Source organism: Schistocerca cancellata, chromosome 8 (assembly GCF_023864275.1).
Source record: "Schistocerca cancellata isolate TAMUIC-IGC-003103 chromosome 8, iqSchCanc2.1, whole genome shotgun sequence".
NCBI lineage: Eukaryota > Metazoa > Arthropoda > Insecta > Orthoptera > Acrididae > Schistocerca > Schistocerca cancellata.
In genome coordinates, this window is record NC_064633.1 from 591,099,877 (window position 1) to 591,113,257 (window position 13,381).

Below are 13,381 nucleotides of genomic sequence, written 5' to 3' on the forward strand. Positions count from 1 at the left end.
GCGACCAGATTTTACAGAGAGATGCCTCACAATTTGCGAATGCACCGAGACGAATCTGTCGAGCAATTATGCCGACAGAATACGAAACATCAACGCTCAAACGTACGAGTTAGTAGCAGATGGAAATGAAAATCGCATGTTGTTACTGTTTCTCTGCTGACAACAGAATACCCACCCTTCTCTCTCTCGTTATATGCTGGTGGGTCACCGTCTCGTGACATCTTGTGCTCAATCCCGTATTTCATAATGTGTCCGGATACTTTCTATCTGATGTTGCATAAGGTATACCCATTAGCGTATTTAAAAATGTTCTTGTTATCTCCATTTGTTGTTTAGGTAGACTGCCGAAATCAGTGGACCTACATCTTTCGCACTGCTCAAGAACACTTGAATACCTATACCCCGCACAGGTACAGACGCCTTTACCGCTACTACGTATCCATTCTTGCCTTACCTATCTCTGCTGGATCGAAGATCAGACGGCGCGGGGACGCACGGTGAGCTGGCTAATATGGGGGAGCTTTCGGCCCTTGCGAAAAACGTCGTGACAATAGGCGGGTTGAGAAGTGATATCATAGAGTGGACGCGTACGAGTTACAGCGCAGGCCCGTTGACGCACATACTGTCGCAAAGTATTTATTCCCTATAATATTGTGCCATCTAAATCAACATACTGTTTGTTTACAAAGGCAAGCGAACTAACTTCATATTAGCAATGTCTAACTCGTTTGATAGACTGAATAGTGTACGTGAATTCGTGAGCTAAGTGGTTTATTATAGCGGCTTAGGGACCATTTTTATGAACCGGAAATACGCTAAACGCAGTATTACACATAAACTGTTTAGTTTCAAGAGCTTCGTTCATCATACGACACCGTCAGTATAAAAGAATTCAAGGCTATATTAATAAAAAATATAGAGAAAAGTTAAGATGGTGGCCTTAAAACTCCAAGGGCTTTACGTGGTCCTTCCCCACTTGCGTAAAATGCACAGATTGTTGGTACAACCATGTGAAACTGTAATAAAAGTCTTGCTTTCGGATGTTGAACTTACGCGTCATATTGACTTGATTGTCGGTTAAGTCTTCGGTGCATTAACCCTCCATGTGAATTTCTGCAGTTTGTTGGTTTATGGTACGTTCGTGTTGATAACATCAAGTCTTGGTCATTTGCGATGATTTTTTACAGTGAAGAATCGATCCCCTCTCTAAGTTCAATCAAGTAACTGCAGGCCTACACGTCTCATCGTTTCTGTTAGCGAGTCGTGGCAAAATCTGACATATTTTTGTCTTCTTTATAACATACTGGAACGAGTTTTGAGCAATTGTCTTACAGATTCTCGGTTCGTTGTTCAGTACTGATCTGTCATACAATAGCGTTGACACATAAGGACCGAACGTCCTCCACTGAAAACTTCCTGCTCACAACTGGTCGTATTTATAGCTGTTCTTTAGAATAGCTAGTTCGAGGCTGCCACCTTAGTCACTACGTCGATGTCGCCTACACACAATAAACAAAATCAGTCTCGAAACATTGTGGACAGACGTTGCATATTTAGTGAAAGAAGTTTTCTGAAGAGAGTAAATCTCAGTTTCAGAGTACACCTATGAGATAATCAGATGTTCGGTAACGTTATTATACTCATACATGTACCACTACAGTATGATAGTCCTGTAACGAATAATCCGATGCTGAGTCAAAACGACAAGATACCACGAGTCAAGGAAAATATCTGGAAAGAAGAGTAATCGAAAATACCGGACATCTTATCTCCTTCACCTATGTGCCCTGTCGCTCAATGCATACAACCAGTACTCTCCACGCATCACGGGAAACATCAGCGCGTATTTATAAAAACGCCAAGGTTGCTACCGGTTTCCCAAAAGAGAACAAACAAAATTAAGTCAGGATATTTTTATTGAGATGGTCACACCACAGCAAAAATACATTTTATAAAGAATGAGATTTTCACTCTGCAGCGGAGTGTGCGCTGATATGAAACTTCCTGGCAGATCAAAACTGTGTGCTCGACCGAGACTCGAACTCGGGACCTTTGCCTTTCGCGGGCAAGTGCTCTACCATCTGAGCTACCGAAGCACGACTCACGCACGGTACTCACAGCTTAACTTCTGCCAGTATCCGTCTCCTACCTTCCAAACTTTACAGAAGCTCTCCTGCGAACCTTGCAGAAGTTTCACATTTTATAAACTTTGCGAGAACACTATCTATAACTTACGCTACCACTCTTTGGTCTAAAATGGCCAGGTCACAAATTGTTCCTGGATAGGATAACCAATGCCAGTGGAACAAGGTAACATATATACAACGTCTAACCAATGTTGTGCAGTGTTGTAATAAAAGCTCTCAGCCGATGCTCATAGTGCTGGAAACAAACACATGCTTGTACGCCACCCTCGGGTGCGTAGGACGAAATTCTTTCGCGCGCAATATAATCTTCGTACAACGTATGTTTTGGACATCCAATTATGGGTTGGTATCTCCTTCCTCGTTACTTTGTATTTTAATGTAATGTTGTATTATCTGCAGCTTTGAAGAATTAAATAGAATTTTCCAAAAGATTTTTAAGGGGGATTATCCCTATTTGCCTGTGCTCTGAATTTAGAAAGAAGACCTTTTATTAAATGTTAGTAACAGTAAATGGCCGAAGTTCATCCATACATCACTGCAACGTTGACAACGTCGAAGAAATTATACAACACAATGTGGGAAGTTGAATAAAATATTACAGCTAGATACATTCAGATACATTTGCTTGGTAGACCAATGTACAGGTACTCGTTGATTGGTTGTCGTGTCCACTTCCGTAGGTGAGAGGTAAGTGTGTCTCAGTGCCATGCGAGGGACCCGGGTTGGATTCCCGGACAGGCTAGAGATTTTCCAAATTCGGGGACTGGGTTTTGTGATGTTATCATCATTATTTCTTCGTTATCAGTACACGAGTCGACGAAGAGACGTCAGATAAAAAGACTTGCACGAGGCGATCTAAACCCCCGAAAAAGGAATGCCGGCCAAAGTATCCATTACACACATTTCGTTTCATTGGTTGTCGTGTTATGTCTGAAGCTCCAGAGCGATGAACTTCCGACCTGCGGTTATCTGGAGAATTTTACTCTACTCGATATCTCCCTACCTTTCTCTGGCCTTATTATGATGTTGCCTTTCTTACCCTACAGACCCTTGGGAACTCTCATCATGAAAGTGAAACCCAGTTTCTGTGACGAAGTTTATGCAGTACGACGACAGGCAGCGGCTTCCGCGAGCTTCCCCGCCTGGTGCAGAGATTGCGGATGGCTGCTAACGTGATTAGGAGGCGGTGTGCAACGCGACGGTGACGAGATGCGACAGCCGGCAGCGGGCGGCGAGTGCCGAGCCGTGTCGGCGCCGCCCGCGCCTGACGCTGCTGCGGGTAGGCCGCCCGCAGCTCTGCTAAGCCGAATTGGTGGTCGCGCGTCACAGGCACGCGTGTGCTCGTCTGGGTCGGGGCTTCACAAGCATTCCGTCACCATCGCCAGTGAAATAGGGTATACATTAGTCAGTACTTCCAAAAATTTTAAAACTACGAATGTACAAATAAACACTCCATAGTTCAAAATACGTTCTTGTTGTGATCTTAAACCCAAAGACTATTTTCACGTAGCTCACCTCGGTAAACTATTCTGTGCAAGCGTCTTAATCTCAGCGCAACTACTCCAACCTACTTCCATTTGAATCTTTAAATGTTACTTTCTCTTCCTGATCTGCTTTTTGACTTTATTTTGCAATGAGACGCCCTGTGTTTCGGTAGCAGTCTTGCAACCTTCTTGCCAATCTCATCATCCCAGCACAAAAAAAGGACGACTCTCACAGCGATTTCACGCTTTAAAGAGGGAGAGAAAAAATAAATTTTCTGCCCGTTGGATAATTAGTCGCACAGAATAAAACAACCAAAGGTTTCCACTGAAATGTTCTCAAATTGATCTCAGTGGGATAATGGTATTGCACAGATTAAAATAAACAAATGTGACTGATCTTGAAACTTCCTGGCAGATTAAAACTGTGTGCCCGACCGAGACTCGAACTCGGGACCTTTGCCTTTCGCGGGAAAGTGCTCTACCAACCGAGCTACCGAAGCACGACTCACGCCCGGTACTCACAGCTTTACTTCTGCCAGTACCTCGTCTCCTACCTTCCAAACTTTACAGAAGCTCTCCTGCGAAACTTGCAGAACTAGCACTCCTGAAAGAAAGGATATTGCGGAGACATGGCTTAGCCACAGCCTGGGGGATGTTTTCAGAATGAGATTTTCACTCTGCAGCGGAGTGTGCGCTGATATGCGCTGATTTGCCCGCGAAAGGCAAAGGTCCCGAGTTCGAGTCTCGGTCGGGCACACAGTTTTAATCTGCCAGGAAATTTCATATCAGCGCACACTCCGCTGCAGAGTGAAAATCTCATTCTGGTGACTGATCATATTTACAAAATTTTCAGTAATGAACGGTTGCCTGTTAAAGCGAAATAAGTTAAGTGGATCATTTTTAATCTATTTAAGTTCGTTGATTTAGAATACGAAATATAATCTGAGCTCAGTCTAAGAATGGTATAATAAGAAAACGCTAGCAGGAAAGTGAAAATCGTGGATCTTACCTATCAAAGAAATGATCAAAGAGTCACGAACTACGGTTCGCAACACCATTAAACTAATTATTAACAAGGACTCCTCACAAAGAAGATCGAGTTATCAAACCAGAGAGTTGATTGTTATATCTCATTATCACACAAATTATTGTGGATAATACCTTAATTATTTACAGGCAATTGAAACTAATTATAAGGAAGACCACTAGCGAGAGTGCAGGCCTGAACAGCGTTCAAACACAGTTAAAGGAAACTGTCGCAAACTAAATCCCACTCTGAATTGATACAAGTGCAACACAAGTCGTGACACGCGAGTTGCAGGTTGCTCAGAAGCGAAAGAACTGCGCTGCTGCGAAATCGCGACGCTCACTCGAACAACAGTCCTCTCCAAGACTGCAGATCGGCGTCTTGACGAGCGAAAACAGGCCTCAAGGACCCAGCCGCCGCTCTCCGCCCTATCTAAATCCACGCTCTATCGCTTTATTCACGAGGGAAGAGAGTATTACGATTACCAGCTTGACATTCGAGGAGTTCTCTTCGCAGCATAAACTCCAGGGGGAAACCGGTAAAATTCTTGATCAGCATCCACTGTGTATACCTTATTTTTGTGAAAGCTGACACCCCTACTGCTATTTCTCCACTCACTGACTAAACCGAAAATATGGGCAGTCGGCTGCTGGAGCTCCCAGAACAGGAAAAATTCTCTTTCTGTGGAATCACAAAATGGCAGAGTAGCGTTCTTCAGTGCCCTGCAGAGAGAACACATTCGTCAGGCTTGCGAACACTTCTAGTATTCAGCTGAACTTCCTGACATGAAAAGGCATGCTCTGTCCTGCCGACAGACAAGAATGATCACAGATATCCTGTGAGTTCTTAGACTTTCGAGTCTCTTGAGAAGCTTAGAGACCGAGCTATGTGTTCCGAAGCGACCAGCCCTCCTAGGCACGATGCTGAGTCGCTGGAGCTGTTACGCAAAAGAGAAAATATTGAACTTGGCTCCAAAAGTATACACAAAAACACGCACTCCCTTACCATGCTGACGATTCGTTGATTTTTCAAGATTAGACCTATCAACAGAAAACTCAAAGCAAAGAAATATGTCGCTCCCCATTGAAAAAGTGGGATATCATGCTGTAATTCGTTTTCCACATTTAAACGGAAGCAATGCTGCAATTAACCATGTCACGTTGGTTCATGTGTACGGAAACAATTCCCTATGATAATAGGCAGAGCAAACACATCCAGTGCGACTGAAGAATTCAAAATGTCGAAGTACAAAATGGGAAATTGGCTCTCTGTGAGGAACCGAGAATCACACGAAAGGGTCAAGACCGTGCTGCTCCAAGAGAAGTGTACCACAATCTAGACGTCACCGGAAAAAGTGAAAATCAGTCAAGAATGAGTTTCAAAAATTTTTTCATTATTTGAACATGGCGAAGGCCACCCTTCAAAGGGTTCTCCGCCTGCTCACAACTATTCAAAGGGCCTATTGACTCGATGCAACAGCGCAAGTATTCCATCTCTAGCAGACCAAGCCGGATTACTTATTTATCCGCCTAATAACCAAGTAAGAGTTCTGGGCGTATCACTAGACGAAGAAGCAAAGCTAGAAACGGAAGGCTTGGATTCACCATGGTCGAAAAGTCTGAAAACTTTCATCACCGGGCAAGGGTTGGGGTTGGGTTGTTTGGGGAAGGAGACCAGACAGCGTGGTCATCGGTCTCATCGGATTAGGGAAGGACGGAGAAGGAAGTCGGCCGTGCCCTTTGAAGGGAACCATCCCGGCATTTGCCTGGAGCGATTTAAGGAAATCACAGAAAACCTAAATCAGGATGGCCGGACGTGGGAACCGGGCAAGGCAAAGCAGAGTGTTTTCTGGAAGAGCTATGAGATGATGCTAAATGATTAGCTTGTAAAGAGTTAACCGTCACATGACTGTACAACAGAAATCTTTGGAAGAGTTAACGAGTATCTGTGAAGAACAAGCGTCACATCAAAATATCCAAAAGGATGGTTATGCTTCACAGCAATGTCTCACCTCAGCTTGTACAAGTTGTAATTTGACACCCTGTTTCACTGGGCTATCAAATCTCCCCTCATATTCTCCTGGCATGCCACCCAGCGACTTCTTCCTCTTTCCTTGGACGAAGAAATATTGTGTGGCATGCAGCTCCAGAAGATGTGATTTTGGGAGCCTTTGCAAAACAGCCGTCACCCAGACATATCTCTGCCCAGTTATCCAATGATTCGAAAAAATATGGATTGAGGGGTCAATTTGTGGAGGAGAGCTAAGATCAGCAACAGTTTATTTTATTGAACAGACAGTTAAAACATTTTATTAAACCACGTATACCACATTTTCAATGGGAACTTCACTTTGTTGTTATTTGCCATTCTCAACACTGGCTCTGTAACTACAATATTGGCAACCAGAAAGTCATTAGCGAAACGTGAAGCCTGTAATTAGAATTCCTAATGCCCACTTCATCTGAGAAATACATTTATAGCTCTGAGGAATTAGGAGATTGTCTGGGATTCATAATCCAAAACCATTCTCTCTAAAATGTTCACTATATTCTAAAAAGTCACAGACCAAAAAGAATGCACACAATCCAACTACCAGAGCAGTTCAGAGTCTAATGCACTGATGCAACTATAACTCTTCAAATTAAATGTTTAAGTCAATGCTCGCCATAATTTGATGATAATGTTCATCAAACGCCACGCTAATAGTGGTAGAATGTCTGTCCTGCAGCGGCACGTGAAAATACGAGATACAAAAACTAAAGATAGATCATTAACGTCATCCCAAAATTAACACATCACTCGAAAACGATTTCATGGTTACGCGTATCCCGAGTAACGTATTACTACATCCAAGGCTGTTTATATCAACGATACCGACGCGATGCGACTCCCAGCACAGGTGGTGCGCTAATCAGCGTCTGGAGAGAACTGGGGCCTTCCTTTTCTCGCGCAGCGTTCTTACATATAAAGCCACGGTGCTTGCGGCTAAGGTAACTCCTGATCAAATCTGCTCTCCCGACTAGCCGATAGGCTAGTAATGCACCACTTCAAGTTATCGAATAAATCATTGCTTCCTTTGTTGATGGCCGATGAAGATTTCAATTTAATTGTGCAATGAGCACACAAGTGCGTAATCATAATAAAAGTCTAACGTGCCTAAGTCAAATATTTTGGGCGAGAGAATTAATTTAATTACACTACATGCAGTAGACGAGCTCTGAACTTGCTCTTTGGAGATGCGCTATAGCTATAGTTCTATAGTTATTCTGTTGAAACTTCTCACATTTTTATGATTATAGCGGATCTCCCTTCTACTTAAATTTAAGCATCCTAGCATTATTTATTCGCCTACCTAATCTATCTTGCTTCCTTAGTTTCTAAGACAAAAACCAGAAAATCATGAATTTCAACTAAAATTTTAATTTGTGAGATCCAGAACACTGTTTCTACTAAATTATTATGCAAAAGGAATGTAAATATAAATTTTTAAGCTTCTAGCTCTTTTCTGTTGTGCCAATGATTTTTACAGAAAAACATCCAAATTTCGAAAGTGGTTAAAGTTATTGAACTGATATCCAACACATATTGATTTTGCATTATTTCTGACATAATAGAAACGTTTCAGGTTATTTACTTCATTTTGAAGTATTGCGTAATATTTATGACGTCAGAACTAGTTACAGCGGACTAGGCTGGCACACAATGGAAAGACTGATGTGAATTTTATAAGGCGTGAGTATGCTGCTTCCCTACAATAAGCACAAAATCTGCCCGAGGTAAATGCAACATAATATGTCCCCAATGTAGACAACCATCAAAGTCCAATCTGTCCTCTGTTCCTGGCCGCGGTTCCTTGTAACTAGTTTTTAGCGACAGCGGTAATATCTCCCGATCTGCTCGCATAACGAATGGTTGTGCCGGCCAGTCAGTGACGGATAACACCCGCCACCGTGTTTGTACTTTCAATGAATTTTATAATTAACTGCAAGCTTAGAAGAAAACAGTTTACCTTCGTGGAAAATTTGGAGCCAGACTAACTCTTGTTATGTATTTATCGTGAATGAAGACAGCATTTAAGTAGGACATGATGGTGATTCGAGGGTTTAGTATTTGATGGACTCGAGTGTTTCAATGTGCCCGACACCTACCGAGCCGCTGACTCCCTCCCCTCGTGTGAACAGCCTTTATGTATTTATCTTTTATTTTTGCCTTGGCGTCAGCACTCTGGCGACTCGCAGCTGTATCAAATTTCACCTGGCACGTACAAGGAGCGATTCTAGACACCAAATCTTTAAATTGCATGTCCATGCCTACCGGATATTTTCCACTTCTGAACCAGTATTCGAACCAGATTTGTAAGTTATATGTTGATTAGAGATACTTGTGGCAGGAATGGTAAGTGCCCAGTGGGTGCCTCTTACCAGTCCTTTTGACAGATAGATATGAAGATCTGATGTGGAAACCACTCCAGAATCCTAAATAGCTCAGTGATCAATTGGGAGACGCGTGTGAAGAACTGCTAAGAAGCACAGCAAACAGAATAGGGCAGAAAACATGATTTTGGTTGCAATCGAAATGAAGTGCGGAGGAGAGCGTGAAATAATGGAAAATCCACCAATTAAGCTTTTTACAGGTTTTCATCTACTTAGGAGACACCGTACTGACGATCAACTAAATGGTGGATGTATCACTTCGGTACCTCACATGCAACAGAATGAGGATGAGCTAGAAATCAGTTGAAAACGAAGGAAAACCGTCAAAAACATTATGCAGGCGTTCTAAGAGAGTGCAGTAATAAATTATACGACCACTGTTAGTTGTCCAATATCGGTCACAGCAAATATAAACAAACAATAAAAGAAGGAGAATAGTCTATGTGCATACAAACACTGTCATATAAATTTCATATGGATTGCTGGACACTATGAAAACAAAAGGTTAATTACAAGAAACTTTTTTGCAACCATTCATACCGAAATCGATAGGTTTTTGAGAGATACTTAGTGTCCCGGTGCTTGCAACCAAAATGCATTTGTCAGAAGACTTGCAAGATGAAACCCACCTAATAAACCTACAACATGAAATCCACCTAATAAACGTACAACATGAAATCCACCTAATAAACGTACAACATGAAATCCACCTAATATGGCATTTAACGTGACGTAATCCAATACGTCGTATCCCAAGTTCTACTCGTGACGGAAAACATGGTCTTGCATCGTATTAGCCACGAACCTTTCGCTAAAGCAAAAATGTGACTCATCTTATACAGCCTTTCACGCTTCGGAAGGCTGTGGATCGCGAAATATTGCGCTCTGACCTCACGGAACCGGACGATCCTCTCGTCTACGAACGCTTTTACGTCCCGTGTGCTAAAGGCTTCAGATTTGATGGGAGGACAAAGAGTGTAATATTTAGAACAAAATATTGAGGATGTAAGCAACTAGAAAAAGTGATCGTCAGTAGAACACAGTTTGAGAAATCAATGGCTCACTAGATTAGTACTGGAGATCAGTGTGGTGGGTTCAAATGGTTCAACTGGCTCTGAGCACTATGGGACTTAACTTCTGAGGCCATCAGTCCCCTAGAACTTAGAACTACTTAAACCTAACTAACCTACGGACATCACACACATCCAAGTCCGAGGCAGGATTCGAACCTGCGACCGTAGCGGTCGCGCGATTCCGGACTGTAGCGCCTAGAATCGCTCGGCCACCGCGGCCGGCTAGTGTAGTGGGTAAAAGCCGTAAAGGGTGACAAAGAGATGAACATGGTAAGCAGATTCAGAAGAATGTACGTTGTTGTAGCTACTAGGAGATGAAGAGGCTTGAACAAGATAGAGTAGCGTGGAGAGCTGCACCAAAGCAGTCTTCAGACAAACAGAACAACAAGACGTAAGTGCTACTTTGAGATAAAGAGTGATGTACAATGGATGAAATCGTGTCGGTTCGCATCAGTTATAATCGGAGGACTGATTATCCTCCAACCGCGGCAAACAAGAAGTCTTTCAATAGCGTGACCTCTTTTTTGTGCCGAATTTATTGTTCGTGCATCCGGAAGCGATTTGGGTGCGCGCACAATTCCTCCGCTGCTACGAGAGTGTGGGTGGTGGAAGACGTGTCCCGTGAGGGCCGCTGCTACCACCCCCGAACGAGCAGCCCTCCTGCCCTCCTCCCTCCCTCCCTGCTCAGCCATAACACGCCCTTCCTACCCCACCCCCTCCTCCCCCTCATCCCCTTCCCTACGTGCTCTGCGTTCAGCGATAAATTGCGCGGCGCTGCCGTTGCGGCCGAGCGTGAATGTTGGATGTGTTCCGGTCGCTCCTTCCCCCGCGTCGTCCATTTCACGGCCACTTTGACGACCCTTGGATTTTCTTTCGGGGGCCATCCCTGCGTGTTTCCACATTTTTCTCTGAAGACGGCACGTGTAAGCGCTTTTCTGCGCAATGCTGCGGCCATTTATAGTGGCCAGGGCAGAATGCGCACCACTGAACTCCTGCGCGTGTCAATATCGCCGTCTACATCGTTATCATCAACCACATCATCAAACACTCGACATCTACTTCTATATAAAATCCAGCTCTAGCCTTCTTCACGCACTTTGATCTAGGCGCATTCATGCTGCTCTTCCAAATTCTCCACTGTCATACAACCAATTTCAATTTTTAATTCCTGGCTTCGATTATTTCTTATATCTTGGAAACAAGCAGAGTGTCTCACTGACACGCTTACCAACTATTCGCCTGATTGCATGGTGTTTCCATCTTCACTTCGTTTTCAATACGCTCATAATTACGTTTTCAATGAATTCTTTAAAGAAGAATAGAAATACTGGTAGAAGCCGACCTCGGGGAAGATCAGTTTGGATTCCGTAGAAATGTTGGAACACGTGAGCCAATACTGACCCTACGACTTATCTTAGAAGAAAGATTAAGGAAAGGCAAGCCTACGTTTCTAGCATTTGTAGACTTAGAGAAAGCTTTTGACATTGTTGACTGGAATACTATCTTTCTAATTCTGAAGGTGGCAGGGGTAAAATACAGGGAGCGAAAGGCTATTTACAATTTGTACAGAAACCAGATGGCAGTTATAAGAGTCGAGGGGCATGAAAGGGAAGCAGTAGTTGGGAAGGGAGTGAGACAGGATTGTAGCCTCCCCCCGATGCTATTCAATCTGTATATTGAGCAAGCAGTAAAGGAAACAAAAGAAAAAATTGGAGTAGGTATTAAAATCCATGGAGAAGAATTAAAAACTTTGAGATTCGCCGATGACATTGTAATTCTGTCAGAGACAGCAAAGGACTTGGAAGAGTAGTTGAACGGAATGGACAGTGTCTTGAAAGGAGGTTGTAAGATGAACGTCAACAAAATCAAAACAAGGATAATGGAATATAGTCGAATTAAGTCGGGTGATGCTGAGGGAATTAGATTAGGAAATGAGACACTTGAAGTAGTAGATTAAATTTGTTATTTGGGGAGCAAAATAACTGATGATGGTCGAAGTAGAGAGGATATAAAATGTAGACTGGCAATGCCAAGAAATGCGTTTCTGAGAAGAGAAATTTGTTAACATCTAGTATTGATTTAAGTGTCAGGAACGCGTTTCTGAAAGTATTTGTATGGAGTGTAGCCACGTATGGAAGTGAAACATGGACGATAAATAGTTTAGACAAGAAGGGAATAGAACCTTTCGAAATGTGGTGCTACAAAAGAATGCTGAGGGTTAGATGGGTAGATCACATAACTAATGAGGAGGTATTGAATACAATTGGGGAGAAGAGGAGTTTGTGGCACAAATTGACTAGAAGAAGGGATCGGTTGGTAGGACATGTTCTGAGGCATCATGGGATCACCAATTTAGTATTAAAGGGCAGCGTGGAGGGTAAAAATCGTAGAGGGAGACCAAGAGATGAATACACTAAGCAGATTTAGAAGGATGTAAACTGCAGTACGTACTGGGAGATGAAGAAGCTTGCACAGGGTAGAGTATCATGGAGAGCTGCATGAAACCAGTCTCAGGACTGAAGACCACAACAACAACAACAGGAATGTTATTTGCATGACTCATGTGTTAACTGGGTAACATTCATTTGACAAGACTTCCTGCAAACATCACGTCATTTTTACGTCACGCGCAATATCGAGAACCGCAGCTATCGACTATCGTTTCCGTTCGATGCTGGCATCTCTTGCGCGGGTAACAGCTCAAACATGTCGTTATCTGCAGAAACATACCAGTAGGACGTGTCGTTGGTTTGCAGGAAGTCCTGTGAGATGACTATAACCCATGCTAGCTCTCCTGCCCCTCTTACTCTTAGTATTTCCCAGAAAGCCTCTCTCCATTGTTCGATAAGACATCCCCCATCGTTTGAGTGCTTCTTTCATTACAGTCCCAGACTTCACTGCCTTAAGTTAACAATCGTATGAGACAGTGATCCTATTTAGCTTAAGAAATGGCGCCTCGAGTCGTCTTTAATCTTCTGTCAATCCTCTTCCATCTCTATTGAGTGGTTAACTTTAACTGCACCAGATAGAAAAATTCCATTTTGTACTTTTACCCTTTCAATACTTTCACTATATTCTTTTCTACTCCTAATGTAATTAATTTTCTGTCCTTCTTTCAAAACTTGTTCTCTTGAATTTTTACGTTCTTTGCGGAGGGTTATCTTCACTTTGTAAGTAGGCTGTTTAGGTTCTTATATTAGTAACGCCGCCGCCACGT